The following is an 18,004-nucleotide window of genomic DNA, read 5'->3' as shown; positions in this document are numbered from 1 at the left end:
CCAGGTTATATGGTGAATTCTGGATATGGCCCAAGTGGTACGTTAAAAACAAACTCCAAACAGACTTTTTCAGAATAAAATGAGAGAATCAGACTTAAGGATCAGAAGGCAAAGTTCACGTGATAGTCATTGTTACATCTCTGGCATTTGACTCTGTGCCTGTCATATATATAATACGTAAAGCATAAAAATAATTACTAACAGCTTTGGGGGCTTTAGTCTGCAGTCACTATGTATTAAGTGCTTTTCATATATAAGGTCATCTAATGTTCAGGACATCACTTTGAGTGGGTTTAAATATGATCTCTATTTTTCAGATGCATAGAGATAATGTGCTTAAGTCTGTAGACAGTAAGTGGCAGAGCTATGGTTGGATCCCTAGGTCCATCTGACTTCAAAGGCCATGCTCTTGTTCTCAATGCAAAGCTTTCTTCCCAGCAGATACTGATCTTGGACAAGTGATATTTTTACTGATTTTGCTTGGCCAGAGTTGTCAATTTTTAATTTTCTTTCCCAAGTGTCCACTTTCCCAGGCACTACAGTGTCCACTGGTCATTAAGTGACCATCTTAGATTTCACATTTGGATACATATTGCTAATTTGTAATAAACAGTATGTTATATTTTCTTAATTTAATGATAATAGGCAAAATTCTATCAAAACCAAAAACCCTGTAAGAGCCATTTGGGTTCATGATAATATTATACTTCATAAGTGCAATATAATAGAGATAAAATTTTTAGAAGTAGAAGAAAAAATAAGTACAATCTCTCTTTGATATGTCACCCTTGAGGTCATGGAAAATTAAGTTCAATGGGCTTGAACAACCTTCTCTGTTTGGGCCAAGATCTGTTTTTTCCAATACCAAGAATCCCAAGTGTAACCTTAAGATATGACTGCAGAAATTCGCTTCAGGTACAAAAGATTCTGTTAGACCAGTCAGTCACCTTTTCCCTCTCTATTCAATACAGAGCTCAGGACAAGGTGGAGGTTGGCGGGGGGCAGGGCAAGGGGAGTGCACACTATGCCGGCAGTGGGAGGTGCACTAACTTAGCCCAGACTTCAGTGAGCTAGTTCATCTCCCGTTGCTGGGTGTGGCAGGCACTCCCCTCCCCACCCCTACCTCACAGTCACCTGGAGGCCTTATTCCAACATGGACTGCTGGACCCACTCTGAGTTTCTGATTTATTAGGACTGTGGTGGGTCCTGAGAATTTGTGTATAAACAAATTCCCAGATGCTGCTGATGCTGGTCCAAGGTGCCACATTCGGAGAACCACTGGCCTCAACATTAGGAGTCCTGGGCTTGGATCCTGGATTCCTCACTTGACTAGCTGTGATGTAAGGAAGCTGTGATATAAGGAGTCTTGGTTCCTTATCTGTAAACTGAACGATAAACTACCTGTTCTACCCATTTTATGACTTGTGTGAAAAGAAAATAATACACTTGCCAATTACTTAAAAGCCCATCATTATCATTACTAATATTATTGTGAAAGAAATTATAGATTTATGGCGCCCCAGCAAGGAGCTGGCAGAATGTTTGAATTACACAAGGCCTAGGAAACAATTTAGAGAATTCAGAGTAAATGTTAAACCCTGAAGTGTGCAACACAGAGGCGTTAGGGACCAGCACGGAATGTGAATCGAAAGAACACAGGTTCTTATGTGGCCCTCCAAAGCTGCATATGTGTGTTAAAATCCTGGCTCCATAGGACTGGAATCAGTTTCCCATCTAGAAAACGAGAATGAGAGGACCCACCTTGCAAGCTTGTGTGAGGGCTGTTCAGATAATGCATTTAAAGAACTAGCACAGGGCCTAACACACAGCTGGTACTCGACAAATATTAGCTCCTTATATAGATGTCAGCTTTGGGAAATATTGAGGGCAGGAGGAGAAGGGGGCAACAGAGGATGAGACAGTTGGATAACAACATCGACTCGATGGACATGAGCAAACTTGAGGAGGTAGAGAAGGACAAGGAGGCCTGGTATGCTGCAGTCCATGGGGTCACAAAGAGTTGGACACAGCTGAGTGACTGAACAATGACAAATAAAGCCATGTCCCACAAGGCAGCCAGCTTCCTAATCCTTAAAGGCCATATTCCAACAACGCTGCTTTGAATGAGTAGTTGGACTCACTGACCTCCAAGGTTCCTTCCCAACGAGATCCTAATGTCAACACAAGGCAAATGCATCTGGTCACTGGCCAACAACCAAGGACTGTTTCCTTTAGCCTTCTGACTAACAGCTATACCACTTACATCTTTGCCATGACCTACCATATAACCATTAAGCAACACTTTCTGGAATTCCCTAGCAGACATAGCACTAACAATACAAAAATTGAAATTACAGGAGGATCAGTGAGCGAAGCCCTTTATTTTCCCCCTGGATTATGTGACAATCGAATCAAGTCTAAACCAGAGAATGCATGACGGTACAGTGAGCTCTTCACTAGCAGATGCCAGATAAGCTTCAGCAATCTGCTCCGGGTGGGTGGAAGTTCCAGACTTGCAAAACCTGGTAGTTAATAGAAGCAACAACTGGAGCACAATTGCTGACTGAGTCGTGGAACCTGACGCCATGTCATGGGTCTGGAATGCAGTTAGCTCATGGTGCCATGCTGGACAGACTTGCCTTTTATACCTTGTGCTGATTAGAAGTTATTCACTCAGGCTGCCTGTCTTCTTGCATATTACATGGACTAACACTTGGTCTTTTCAACTTGACATGTCCTTGAACATGCCAGCCTGTTTCAGCGATAGCAAGTGACTGACTGGACAAAAACGGGAGTGAATTTGCTCAGCTTCTCTCTTTCTCTTCCTTACTAGGTTCATAGAGACTGGGAGGGTTGGTTGTAAGACAAGTGAGGAAAGGTGAGGGAGGGTAGGGCAGTATAACTTGATCTGACTGCATTTGTTGCCTCTCTTGACATTCCTTGCCAGCAAATATAGAAAATGTAATTCCTTATATGAATGTCTAGTATTTTATTTCTTTCCTGATTTTAAGTGAGGAGTGAGATGCCTTTTTTTCATGAAAATACTTCCTATGATTGCAGGATAATACACTCTCCACTTTTCACACATATTTTTTTTTTCCTGATTTAAAGTAAATTTCCAACTTCTCTGCCCTCTGCTCTTCTGCTCCTGAATCCCAGTTACCTTTAATTCTGAGGGCTGTTTCTCATTTTCTTCAATGGTCTCAGCCTCCAAAGTACTCACTTCTTTCCAGGTGATTCATTGCCAGCTTCCATGATGACTTCGTTCCATCTCGTCCACTCAGATGAGCTCTGTTTTCATCCTCTCTCAGTCACGCCCCCAGCAAATTCACATCTTAGACTTGGTCACAACTCAGATCTGCTCTGCTTCCAGGAGAACAAATTCTAAAATCTGTCTTCTCTTCTCTCCCTCATTCATTTTCTTTCTCTCTCTCTATTTCCCTTCTCCCTCCCTCCTTCCCTTACCTGATCTCTCTGCTTTTTCTTTCAGCTTTAGTAAGACCTCTAGCCCATGATCCTGACCAGGTCACCTACTCCATTACCTGAATTGGTTTCATTGTGTCCACAGGAGTCTGGACGTAGTGATTGGTCATTTCGGTTCACCAACACTTACGATCCCCTCTGTGATGTCTCTTAAATCTGTCCTCACTTTTCATTCCTACTGGTTCTTCTGTCCTATCTGTTCTTCCTTTCTTCTAATCTGCTGTGCTCTAACCCATACTCATTCCTCTCTCTAAAACGATCATCTTGATTTTAACTCTCCCTGAGAGCTTGTGCAGCTCACCCTCCAAATGTGTGTGTATGTTCAGTCATGTCCAATTCTTTGCAACTTCAAGGACTGTAGCCTGCCAGGCTTCTCTGTCCCTGGCATTTTCCAGGCAAGAATACTGGACTGGGTTGCCATTTCCTCCTCGAGGGGATCTTCCCAACCCAGGGACTGAACCCATGTCTCCTGCATTTGAAAGTGGATTCTTTACCACGAGCCACCTGGGAAGTGTCTTCTACTTTTTCCCATGGGCTTTCTCATCCTTACCTAAAAAAATACCATCTTTTTTTTTTTTAATCTATTTCAAATAACAACTCCAGATCCCCCCAACATCCCTTCTCAGTGTTATATTTCTGCACTACTTGTAATGCTTTGTATATTTGTTTTATCTTCTCTGTGATGAGATTCAGTATACAGCACATGAGCTTTGGATTTAGAAAGAGATCTGTGAGAAGATCCTGGCTCTAGTATTTACCAGATGTTTGATCTTGGGCAAGTCACTCCATTTCACTAAAACCAAGATTCCTCTTCTGTATAAAGAGGATAATACACTCTACTTCATGGGATTGTTTTAATGATTAAATGAGATGAAATGACTGCCATATAATAGTCATTTAAGAAATATTATTTCTCCCCTTTTCCTCCATTCCTTGTATCCTTGAATATGCCTTATTCATTTTGTAGCCATTGAAGTGTCAACAGGGTTTGGTCCTTTTTCGTTTTTGCTTTTTGTTTGTTTAGTCACTAAGACATGTCTGACTCTTCTGCGACCCCGTGGACTGTAGCTTGCCAGGCTCTTCTGTCCATGGGATTTCCCATCAAGCGTACTAGAGTGGGTTGCCATTTCCTTCTCCAGGCCTGTATCATCGTCTTTTTTGATGTTGAAAGTTGGAACTCCAGAGACAGTGCTTTGTAAAATTTGCAGTCCATTTTTCTGCTTACTTTTAATAAGTTTAAAGCATATACTGAGAAAACAATAGGTTAGCCTAGTACCAACAATTCTATCTTCTCCATTGAGAAGGACCTGTGGCTGTGTGTTCTGGGTCCTGGCCTGGTGTTGAGACAGTTTTTTGTGTGTGAAAAGAAAGCTCAGTCCTAATAACAACATCGGAGAAGATTCCCCTTCTGGTTACTGACGGAACATGACCCAGCAGCATCAGGCCCCTCTCCTAGATGCAGAGCTAACATGAAATGAGCTGGGAAAGTAGATTCATTTCCTTGAATGCAGAGGTGTTACCAAAAGGGTATGTAGAGGGTCTGACTGCTTGCTGCCAATAAATAGGCCAGGTTGATGGAAAGGAAACTTTGCCTTATTTCCGGGTGCCGGCAACTGCAGGGTGGGGGTAGGGGAGAATGGAGGACATCTGTTCAAAGGCTGACACCCCCCTCACTGGGAACCAGTGGGGCAAGAGATTTTATAGACAGAAGCGGGCGGTGGGGAGGCAGCTATATTTAGAAATAGCACAGTCAGTTCTGACAGTCATTTTCAAATTGGTCATCGGTGGTCTGACCAGTGCCATTTTGATTGTGTTAGGTACAGTGAATCTTCAGTTCCAGGGCCCATCTGCTGCCGTTTCTTTGAGGCCAATTCTGGAAATTGTGGCAGCTTCTGTCGTGAACGCAGTCTGGTCATCACATAGTTAATTTCTCCATCTGGTGTTTTAGTGTCTATAAGACAGCTCACAGGATATGGCTCAGAATATTATCTATAACCCTTGAGAAAGAACTAAAAGTCCTTGACTATGCTCAGTGACTACATTATTATTATTTAGTCTCCTTTGAAGGGTTCCTTTGTTTCCACATTTCTCGTGTCTCTGATAAAGCTTATTCTTTGACTGAAGTTTTCCACAGACAAAAGGTAGGCAGAGGACACGGTGGGAGCAAGCACCACAGCGGTCTGCTCCGTTGCAATCTCCCCTTTTCTCTGACACTCCTCAATCTTCAGGAGGAACAGGTACAGAACGAGAAAGAGAATAAATTTTCATAGTATCTAGGCAAACATTTGAAAGTTACTAGACATTGCAATGCAGTCCATGGGGTTGCGAAGAGTCAGACACGACTGAGTGACTTCACTTTCACTTTTCACTTTCATGCATTGGAGAAGGAAAGGGCAACCCACTCCAGTGTTCTTGCCTGGAGAATCCCAGGGACAGGGGAGCCTGGTGGGCTGCCATCTATGGGGTCGCACAGAGTCGGACACGACTGAAGCGACTTAGCAGCAGCAGACGTTTCAATGAGGGTAATAATCAAAATGCATCTTGTATTTTTCTCTGAATATATTTTCTGTTAATGATTAAAGCAGATGTACACTGTATTAATACACTTAACAGAACACAAACAGGCTTTTTTGGTTGATCTAAAAGTTCAAATTAAATCACACATAGGCCAGAAAGATTTCCTCATACTAAATATGTGAAAATTTCTTCCATCATTTTCCCCTTTTAATTGTAACTCCTTTCATAGAAAGCATTGATAGTCAAAAATATCTTTCCAGCACTGCCAGAGTGGCTCTTTTGCCTGCTCTGAGTCTATCCACATCCCTCAGTGCTAAGGCTCCTTTTTATTTATATATTTGCCTAGTGGTCCATGTTGAGTGAAAACCAATCAGATAACATGAATAGGCTCAGAGATATGTTATTAGGGAAATGCTTTATAGACCACACATTTCATTATTTATATCCAGCTGTCATACAAGCATTGTCCATGTACTTTAAATAGTAAACTTAAGAGCCAGCAGTACTACATATGACAGCTTTCCTGGACACTTTCTTCATCTTGAACATTAGGATCAAAAGTATGATTAGAAACAAAACAATTATTTTCTATTAGAAATCTGTCACCAAAATTGGATCAGTATTCCAGGAGAACTTTGTTTTCTTAGAGAGAAAACCAAATTCAGTCTTGCGTCAGTTTACTGTTAGTAACACAATTCATTTACCTAATTAAATTCAATCAAATCTTAATTCTGGCAATGTAAAAAAAATTTTTTTTCAAAATCCCTTTTTAACAAACCTTTTGTCATTTTCTATATCCAAACAAATTTGTCCTGTATTTCCTCATCCAGAAACAAACAACTGTAGAAAAAAGTTATTATCATTATTTTTCCTCAACAAAAATACCTCTATTCTTTATACCTTCTCTTTGCCAACAATACATATCCTACTTGCTTTGTATACAGAAATGTTTCCCTTATTATTTTCACATATCACAATTTTTTACCCTTAAAACCTTAACAAAACCAAGAAACAAGTGATTGAAATGTTACATCAGCATTTTCTGATTGGCAAACTTAAGAACATATTCCATTAACCTCAAAAAATTGCATTTTTCTATAGCATAATTTTTCTTTAGTGGTACAACATGTATGTTTAATAAAGCTAAACATCTATAGTTTCCCACTTGGTCTTCAGTTCAGTTCAGTTCAGTCATTCAGTCGTGTCCTACTCTTTGTGACCCCATGAATCGCAGCAGGCCAGGCCTCCCTGTCCATCACCAACTCCCTGAGTTTACCCAAACTCATGTTGATCAAGTTGGTGATGCCATCCAGCCACCTCATCCTCTGTTGTCCCCTTCTCCTCCTGCCCCCAATCCCTCCCAGCATCAAAGTCTTTTCCAATGAGTCAACTCTTCACATGAGGTGGCCAAAGTATTGGAGTTTCAGCTTCAACATCAATTCTTCCAATGAACACCCAGGACTGATCTCCTTTAGGATGGTCTGGTTGGATCTCCTTGCAGTCCAAGGGACTCTCAAGAGTCTTCTCCAACACCACAGTTCAAAAGCATCAATTCTTCGGAGCTCAGCTTTCTTCACAGTCCAACTCTCACATCCATACATAACTACTGGAAAAACCATAGCTTTGACTAGACGGACCTTTGTTGGCAAAGTAATGTCTCTGCTTTTTAATATGCTGTCTAGGTTGGTCATAACTTTCTTTCCAAGGAGTAAGCTCTGGTCTTACAAGAAGACAAGAGTAGGTAAATTCAGATTTGCTTGATTTGTAAGTGTTTATTTCTGTTTAAGGTCAATTAAATAGAGCTCTTTTACAAATTAACCTCAGCAATATGATTCAAAGACAAAAGCATATATTGAGACATACAAGCATCCTGTCAGAGATCTCATTGTTTCATCTTTATACATTTCATGAATCAGACATTGCAATTAAACTTATCAGTTTATGGATAACAGTCAGAATAGCTGAATTTACACACTCAGTTTTAAAAGGCTTCCTTCCTTTTATTTTTTCCTTAGTTTGAAGTTTTACAATTAACCCAAGGCTGGAGTTCCAGGCAAAGTGGATTGTATTTGTATTTCAATGACATAAGTGTTAACTTCGATTTTTCTCTTAGGCTACTTTTGTTTTTTCAGGATCTGAAAAAACTGTTTTATCAAGCTACTTTTTTCTAACTGCATATGTGAAACAAACTTGTTTTTGGACTTTCAAGAGTTTCATCTTAACCAATTGTCTCTCCAGAGTCTAAAGAATACTGTTGCCATGTGAAGTGAAGTGGCTTAGTCATGTCCGACTCTTCACAACCCCATGGACTGTAGCCTACCAGCCTCCTCTGTCCATGAGATTTTCCAGGCAAGAGTACTGGAGTGGGTTGCCACTCCTTTCTCTAGCAGATATTCCCAACCCAGGGATTGAACCCAGGTCTCCCGCGTTGCAGGCAGACCCTCTACCTTCTGAGCCACCAGGGAAGCCCCATGCGTTGCCAAAAAATAAAATTATCTTTCTTTTTCTTTAGTCATAATATTACAGCTAAAATTTTTCTTAATGAATTGAACCTAAATTTCCCATTTTACATAGGACAACAAGAGTACCAATCATTCAAATGAAATACACACTCACACACCAAATGAGAGATCTGTCATAAATCCTCTCCAAGGGTGACTGGTAAGGAATCCCAAACACTTACCCAAAACAAATCATCCTCAATGGTACTCAAACATCAGAACCAACTGACAAAATGCCCAAATAGCACTTCAAGGCCACGAAGAGTTCTCAACATCAAGCACGTATCAGCACCAACTGGCAAGAATGCCCGAAAAGCATTAGCACTCACAAATGGGAAGGTTGCCCATGCACACACCGGTGGACTTACCTGGTCTTGGAGCTCATCAGCTTATCCCAAATGCAAGTTTCCATTCCATCAAGAAAAAGCATTAAGTTGGCAGCCAGTGCTGAGCAGGGGAGAAACAGGGAGGATCCTTGAAACAAATAATTTTGGCAGATTCTAGGAGCGTCATCCAAATCCTCTACTTGTGGATAAGTGGCCACAAGCTGCAAGCACATACACTGTCATATTCACAGCTCTCCCCTGGAAACTCAGGAGACCCGTGAAAGCGCAGGAGCCAGCAGCAGGCAGCCCCACACTGGGCCGCAGATCTGTCACCAAAAGGATGTATGTGGGGTCCAGCTGCTCGCCAAAGTCAATAAACAGGCCAGATTGGTGGAAAGGAAAGCTTGCTTTGTTTCAGGTGCTGGCCACGGGGGATGAGGGGAGCAGACATCAGTCCAAAGCCTGACTTCCCCCCACTGGCAACCAGTGAGGCAAGAGCTTTTATAGACAGAAGTAGAGGGGAGACTATATGCAGAAACAGCACAGTCAGCTCTGACAGTCATATTCAGATTGGTCCCGGGTGGTCTGACCAGAGCTATCTTGATTGTTTTAATTTAATTGTTGGAATTTAATCTTAAATTCCAAGGTCTGTTTGTCCCCGTTTCTTTGAGGCCAATTCTTGGAATTGTGGGCAGCTTATGTCATGGGTACAGTCTGGTCATCATGTAGTTAACTTCTCCAGCTGGTGTTTTAGTATCTATAAGACAGCTCACAGGATATGGCTTAGAATATTATCTATAACCCTTGAGAAAGAACTAAAGCTCCTTGACTAGACTTGATGACTACATTATTATTATTTAGATTCCTCCATTTTCCATTGCATCCACATTTCTCACTTCCCTGATTAAACATATTCTTTGACTAAAGATTTCCACAGACAAAAGACAGGCAGAGGACATGGGGAGGTGGGGCAAGTACTTGCTCCATTTCAGAGGGTCTCCCTTATAACAATCTCATAGTATGACAGAATGCCTGGCAAAATAACTGCCTCTTGGAGGAAAAGCAAGGTTTCAAATTGGGTGTTTGTTAGAGGTATCATGATGTAGTAGAAAGATCAGTGAACTTGGGGTGGAAAAGCCTTTACTCAAGTCTGTGCTCCATGATACGTTAGCTATGGAACATCATGCAAGTTACTGGTATCTCTTTTACCTTTAAGGGATGATAACAAGGGACTTACCTGGTGGTCCAGTGGCTAAGACTCCACATTCCCAATGCAGGGGGCCTGGGGTTGGATCCCTGCTCAGGGAACTAGATCCTACATGCTGCAACTAAAGATTCTGCATGTTGCAACTAAGACCAAGCTCAGTCAAATAAATAAAAGAAACCCCCCAAAGAAAAAGCTTGTACTTACTTCACTGTAAAAACAAATAAATAAATAAATAAAATAAACAAACAAATAAATAAACACTATCCATATCACAAGCTGTTGTGAGTATTGAAAGTCATACAAGTGGAATCCCCCAGTGGAGTAAATGACATATTCAGAGAGAGCAGTTAACAAATATTAACAAGTTGACATGTACAGAGCAATTCCTCGTGAAAGACAGACCTAACTTATGTTGCAGACATATGATAATATACATTGTACTGTCATGGATTACCTATGTGCCTGAAGGACTGTTTTAAGGTGTCAACTTGGCTAGGCCTTGGTGACAAAATGTTAAGCCAAACACTGGTCTAGATGTTGCTGTGAAGGTTTATTTTAGCTGTGATGAAGATTTAAATCAGGAATCTTTGGGTAAAGCTGATGACCCTCCATAACGTGGGTGGGCCTCGTTTAATCAGGTGAAGGCCTTAAGGGAAAAAGACTGTGGTCCCCTGAGGAAGGGGAAATTTCACCTCCAGACTGCCTTCAGTCAGAAGCAGCAGCATCTCTCCTTCCCCCATCTCCAGCCTGCCAGTCTGCTGTATAGATTCTGGGCTTGCCAGGCCCCACAGATGTGTAAGCCAATTCTTGAAAACAAATCTATCTTTATGAGATAAGCCTCCTATGGGTTCTGTTTCTCTCAAGGACTTTGACTACTACAGCCTGCTTTGCTCACTAGGTGGTAATTGAATGTCCAGGGGTTAGACCTAATTCTTTATATCCTCCATACCCAGCCCAGTAGCACAGTGCCAGGTCCATAGTAAATACCCATGCTTATTGAAATGAAAAAAAGAGGAATATCTTGCATTCTTATACTATCTTGTAAGAAACGTGTCTGCACATATGTCCAGTGAATTCATTCCTCTACTTATTTATTACTTATTTCTCAGACATTCTAGGGGGAGCCCTATTCCATATTATTGTACTTGATCAAGATGAGGCAGAGAGAAAGCCAGAATGCCTCCTCCTTAGAAGCTATTTACTGGTTGATGTGAGTGGATGAGGCTGATGCATACGTGGAAGGTAGAAGTGGACATCAGGAGCCAGTGTATCCAGGTGAGAGAGCATGAGAGCCTAACTTTAGACAGGGCCAATAGGGAGGAACAGGAAGGGATGAATTCAAGAGAGATTTGGGGGACAGAAACGGTAGGAGGTGAGAAACAAGGGAGCAGGGCGTCTCCTTGACTCCCTCGTTTCTGGCTGAGGTATATGGGAATTGGGGGAGGACCAGGATTTTTCACAGTCTTATCTGATCCTCAGCATCATAAAACACAATGCCCTCATTTTAGGGATGCAAACACAGAGAGCAGATCTGTTGCTCCAGACCTCATAAATCAGGAGCTGGCAGGGCTGGTCTTAAAACCTAAAGCCTAGGCAGTTTTGGCTGCCTAGTCCCCTCTCCAGCCCCTCCTCTGCCACTTACCATACTTCTTTTGCAATGAGGAGTGAGGAGGGGGCCTCAGAGCAGCCCTGTCTTTGTGTTGCCCACCATGCTCTCTGAATGCACCTCATAAACAAGCCTCTGGTTCTTCTCTTCCTTTCCCACTAACTAGAGTCTAGCAGACTTGCTCTGCTGCCAGTTGCCTGTTCCAAAAGGGACAGGGAGAGACATTTATTTGTAGTTGGGGAAGAGAATGTTTGTTGGTGAAAATGAAAGTACATTTTCTGCAAAAGCATGAGGTAATCTCAAGTTTTCCTCAGAAATGTCTGAATCAAAACTTGCATGGGAATCAGGGTTGCCTTTCCAGTAAATGACAGCCCTGTCAATCCTAAAGGAAATCAGTCCTGAATATTCATTGGAAAGACTGATGCTCAAGCTGAAGCTCTAATTCTTTGGCCACCTGATGTGAGGAGCTGACTCATTGGAAAAGACCTTGATGCTGGGAAAGACTGAAGGCAGGAGGAGAAGGGGACGACAGAGGATGAGATGGTTGGATGGCATCCCCGACTTGATGAACATGAGTTTGAGCAAGTTCTACTAGTTGGTGAGGGACAGGGAGGCCTGGCGTGCTGCAGTCCGTGGGGTCGCAAAGAGTTGGACATGACTGAATGGCTGAACTGAACTGACTGTGCTGCCTTTTACAACCTGCCTGTCTCACCTCCTTCCAGTCCTCTCTGCTGTCCATAGTTGCTGACCCTGAGTCATGGATCAAGACGTACTTAAGCAGCCTGAGCCTGCTTTCCAGCCTGGCAGGCATGCAGCAACTGTTAGGGAGAGAGTTTCTCTCTCTCTCTGAGATAGACTTGGAAGCTGGAACCCAGAACCCAAACCAACCTCTGGCTCCCCCTTTATTTTCCAAAGCCCTCTTTGTCCTCCCCTCTGCTCTTTTTTGTCTTGACTCACTTAACACAGCCCCTGAGTTGGGGTGAGCGCCACCCCCCAGACTCCTAATCTGTCTTTGAGAGCACTGGTTCATTCATATACCTTTCCCTTGGTCTCAGTGTCTGAATTCTTACCTAAGGCCTCCAGCTACATTTATTTTTCTAGCTCTTTTCTCCCTGCCCTGCAGGACTGCCCACACATTAACCTCTTAGCATCATGGTTACCAGGGAGTTCGAGTGGAATTTATTGATAGAACTCTGCTAGACCCAGAGTCAGAGAAGGCAATGGCACCCCACTCCAGTATTCTTGCCTGGAAAATCCCATGGACAGAGGAGTCTGGAAGGCTGCAGTTCATGGGGTCGCTGAGGGTCAGACACGACTGAGCGACTTCACTTTCACTTTCATGCATTGGAAAAGGAAAGGGCAACCCACTCCAGTGTTCTTGCCTGGAGAATCCCAGGGATGGGGGAGCCTAGTGGGCTGCCGTCGCACAGAGTCGGACACGACTGAAATGACTTAGCAGCAGCAGCAGCAGACCCAGAGTAATGGCTCAACAAATGACAGGGCTTTTCACTACTGCCTGGACTCCCAGCCTTGCCCATCCTGAATTGCCTGGAGGTTTGCTTCACCCACCATTTGGAACATCTTCAAGTTGTGGTTGAGGGCAGCCTCCACCATCACAGAGTGAGTCAGGTGAGAGGCGCTGAATCTGAGGTCAGCTGGGCCTTGACCCAGCACTTGACTCATTCCTGGGGGAGAGATATCCTCATGCCAGGGTTCAGCCCCCGCCTGACCCCCACCCAAGTTGTGTGATTTGACAGTCATGACTTCCTGAATCTCAAGGGATGGCAATCAGATCCTTGCCAGATAGATGCTATTTTTACATAAAATTGCTGCAAACGTTGTGACTTTCCTGGTGGTTCAGACGGCAAAGAATCCACCTGCATTGAGGGAGACAAGTGTTTGATCCCTGGGTTGAGAAGATCCCCTGAAGAAGAAGGCATGGCACCCCACTCCATTATTGTTGCCTGGAGAATCCCCATGGACAGAGGAGCCTGGCGGGCTACAGTCCATGGGGTCACAAAGAGTCAGACATGACTGAGCGACTAAGCACAGCACAGCAGCTGCAAACCCTTATGACCATTAGAACGACCATTTTCATGGAGACCAGCTCAGCCTCACTAACCAAGCAAATCTGGAGCACCTCAGAGCCTTCACTTAGCTGAAGTCGGTGCTCTCCAACTATGCTACATTATTTTGAGATCAAATTCATGGTTTACTTTCCATTGGTGGTTTCCTGAGGATTGTCATCCTGAGAATTGGGGCAGGGTACAGGAAATATCAGCAGTTACCCCTTAGTCACCAGATGACTTTTGGTGAACTAACATTTCTGGTCAGAAAATAGTTTGGAGAGTTTAAAACTGCCCCTTAGCCCGCATTCTTTTGCAATTTAAAAACAATGATATAATTAGACTTCAATTTCCTACTGCTTATTCCCTTGCTTAGATCTGAAGCTTTCAATTATTCATTTCACTCTGTGTTTCCAGTTTGGCAACGGAGAGTTACCAGCCTGCGCATGAGACTTGTGATGTGGCCCCTGGTGGAAGGTCATGGTGATGCCTCATAGCCTAGGCTGAGCCCAGCTCTGTTGGCTTCCGGGGCACTGCTTGTCCTGAGGTGTTTGTTTGCTGACTGCCGGGCTGCGTGTTCCATGAGGCCAGAGCCCTAGGCAGCCATGTCCACCGCTCTGTCCCCAGCACTGACTCAGGGCCGGGCACACAGAGATGTAGAAAATAAACATTTATGGAGCAAATGCCTGAGATCCATCATCAGCTGCATGACGGTGTGTTTGTTCTTTTCTACAAGATTCTTAACGGTCAGGAAGGAGAGGGTAACAACAGGACTGAATCAGATAAACTGAGGCACAGGATCATCTCTCATGGTACCTGGATATCTGCAGTCAGGCTTCTGCTCAAATCCCAGGTCCTTTAGAGGGACAGCATTTTTCTCTCTGCTCTTAAAAGAAAACTGGAGAATCCTGTGCAGTGTGAGAAGTACAGTGAGGAAAAAAGAAGCAAGATAAGGGGAGGGGAGTTCAGAAGGAAAAGTCTAAATATCCTCTTGATAATAGCAAAAATAATAAGACTAAATTGCATCAAGCATTTTCTGTGTGTCAGGCACTGTCTTTTAGGTTTATTATTTAATTAATCCTTGCAAAAGTCTCAGGAGGCAGATATTATAATCATGACCATTTGTGGGGGAAAAAAAAGCCAGGATCTTAGAAGAATTGAAACAACTTGCTTAAGCTGATAGGTGGAGAAGCTGAAATTCCACCCCATGTCTGTCTAAGTCCAGAGCTTAACGATCAGCCATGTAATTGTGTTGTCATTTGCTGGTTTGAATATTTAAGGACAAGGTCCAAGTCTCATTCATCTTTGTGTAACTCATAGCACCTGGCCCAAGGTCATGCATGCCATGCGGAGACTTAAATATTTGTTGATTTGAAAGTACAGATAGTCGAAAGGCACCGAGTTAGGTTTATTTTACTCGAAAACAGAGCACATACAAGAGAGGAAATTCCACAGCTAACAGAGGGAAAACAGTCTCCACAAGTGATCCTATAGGCTACAAAGGGCAGAAGGTATCATTAAAAGTGTTTAGAATTCATAGTTTCAAGTTAAAAGAGTATTTTGAAGAGGGTATATTATCAGCAAGAATGCATCCTAGGAAACAGTTGGAAGGATCCTGAAGGTCTTTTGCTCTAACTTGTTCTTTTTCCGATGATTAAACAAGGCAGGCTACAGTAAAACCACACCCTTTGCACGAGGATATGGTCCTCACAGGTAAAACATGCATGAGACACAGTTATTATAGATTGTGCTGTGTCTGCAGCCCAGTCTTCAGATTGTTTCTTAAAGAGCTGGCTCCTACTGGGCAGGGCTGTCAAATCAGCTTCCAGAAATACCATCACAAGCTAGTTTCCTCTATCAGCCTTCTCTAGAACTTTCTTGTGGTGTACCTAGATCCTTCTCAGAATGCTACCTCATTTTCTGACAGTTAGAGAAAACTGATGAAAGAGAAAGCTTAGATGAGAAAATGAGTACACACTCCTAGAACAGAACTATTAAGCTCACTTTCAGTTCAGCTTAGAGTTAGTTCCTTATTAGATAGATATCTTTAAACCCCTACTGTCTAGAACTCTTACCTTTCAATCAGTTGATATTCACTACATATTTATCACTTGAACACATGCACAAATGAATATCTACTAAATATTTCATAGGTGTTACTGTAACATGTTGTGGTGATAGAATCTTTCCCACCAATCAGAAAATGAGAGCTCATGTGATTGCTTACATCATGAAGGTGAGGTGAAGTCGCTCAGTCGTGTGCGACTCTTTGCGACCCCGTGGACTGTAACCTACTAGGCTTCTCCGTCCATGGGATTCTCCAGGCAAGAATACTGGAGTGGATTGCCATTTCCTTCTCCAGGGGATCTTCCCAACTCAGGGATTGAACCTGGGTCTCCTGCATTGGAGGCAGACGCTTTAACCTCTGAGCCACCAGGGAAGCTCCTTACAACATGAAGAACCTGATGATATTCTCACAAATGAGTAAATAGTCTCAAGGGGCAAGTGTGATGATTAAAAAAAAAAAAACTCAATAACAACAACTTATTGATAAAAGATAGGTACCATTTCCTTCAGAGAAGAGGAATTAATCTTCTTCTAAGTATATGTGGCTAACTCCATAGTATCTCAGATTGAGTAGATCCCAAAACATCATATTTGCCCAAAGAAGTTCCTGCTCCCAGATCTTCATTTTCCTGTTAACCCTGTCTCTGTTACCTAATCTTCAGATTCTAAATGAGCCGTCAGGGTATTTCCTTTAATTCAATAGTTTACCAAGACCTACTGATGTAAATATCTATTTTTTGTGGTCTTGCTCTTGCCATTCCTTGCTTCCTTTTCATTCTTATCCTTCATGGCTCTCAGTCAGGCTACGGCATTTTCAGCTGCTCATTTTTCATTGGTGATCCTACCTACTTCCTTGCCTAAATTTCCCTTCCTATCAGCTGTTGGGGACTGAATTGTATCTCCCCCAAATACATGTACTGAAGCCCTAACCCCCAAGGTAACTGCATTCGGAAATGGGGGTTTAAGGAAGGTAATTAAGGTTAACTAAGGTTAACTCCGGGAGATGGTGATGGACCGGGAGGCCTGGCGTGCTGCGATTCATGGGGTTGCAGAGAGTCGGACACGACTGAGCAACTGAACTGAACTGAAGGTCATAAAGGTAGAATTCTAATCTAAAAAGAAGAGGAAGAAGTATCAGAGATTCCCCTCACTCTGTTTAAGCACAGAGAAGAGGTCATGTGAGCACACAGTGAGAATGTGGCTCTATTTACAAACCAGGAAAGAAGGCCTCCCCTGGAACTGAATTTTCCAATAAGTGGGTCTTGGACTTCTGGTCTCTAGAATTGTGAGAAAATACATTTCTGTTGTTTAAGGCACCCACTCTATGGTATTCTGTTATGTCAGCCTGAGCAGACGAATACAATGGGGCATTTTACATATGTTATCAGAACTGTGTAAACAATACAAAGCATATAAAGATAGAAGGCAATGTAAAACATATAAAGATTTTATAAAACAATAACCTGATCCCATGCTTTAAAATCCTTCAAGGTCCCTCACTGACTTTTAAGTCCAAACTCTTTAGTTCGGAACCTGAGGTCATCCTCCTCGTCAATCCGTTAACAAGCTGTCCAGCCTATAAGCCTTTTTACATTGTTTTGGGTGAATATTCTATGCCAGTGGTCTTCTAACTGTCCTAAAAGCATCCTGAGCATTTTCTGAAGCCGCACTGAAGCTTGATGCCTTTGGGGAACTGTCAATCATGTTCCCTGGTGGAAGGATGGGTTGAACATTAGAGGACAGGACAGTAAGATGTGAGGGGGAGAAGCCATGTTACAGACATGGTTACTTCCTGCCTTTCTTCCTTGTCAGCAGAGTCCTCAGTGAGTTTGGGAGAGGTGCTGGACCAAGGTCCAAAGAGAATATAATGTCTAAGGCAGGAGGGAACACACTTATTTCATAAAAAACCAGATGATGGGTCAGTGTTTTAGGTTGTAAGGACCACTTGGCCTTCATCACAACTCTGCCATTCTGATGCAAGAGCATCAACAGGCAATATGCAAAAAAAAAAAAAAAAAAAAGAGAGAGAGAGAGAGAGCAAGGCGGTGTTCCAACAAAACTTTATTCACAAAAATAGTCAGTGGGCTAGATTTTGACCTGTGGGCCATATTCCTTTCATGCCAGTCCCAGAGCACTGACTTTGTTGATCTGAACCAAATCTACTGATACTTTCAAATTTCTCTCTTTTTGTGAAGGAGGGAAAATTCCATTCTGTGAAGGTATTGCTATTC

The 18,004-nt window shown here is 42.7% G+C and overlaps 1 non-coding gene across 1 annotated transcript; it reads right to left on the bottom strand.

Annotated features, from left to right (window-relative positions):
• Nucleotides 1-16,073: 16,073 nt before the first annotated feature.
• Nucleotides 16,074-16,146, bottom strand: TRNAW-CCA. The gene has a single exon. It is a non-coding gene; the product is annotated as a tRNA-Trp (tRNA).
• Between the last annotated feature and the right edge of the window lie 1,858 nt (nucleotides 16,147-18,004).

Source organism: Oryx dammah, unplaced genomic scaffold (assembly GCF_014754425.2).
Source record: "Oryx dammah isolate SB20612 unplaced genomic scaffold, SCBI_Odam_1.1 HiC_scaffold_4, whole genome shotgun sequence".
Lineage (NCBI taxonomy): Eukaryota > Metazoa > Chordata > Mammalia > Artiodactyla > Bovidae > Oryx > Oryx dammah.
This window is presented reverse-complemented; position numbering and strand designations above follow the sequence as displayed.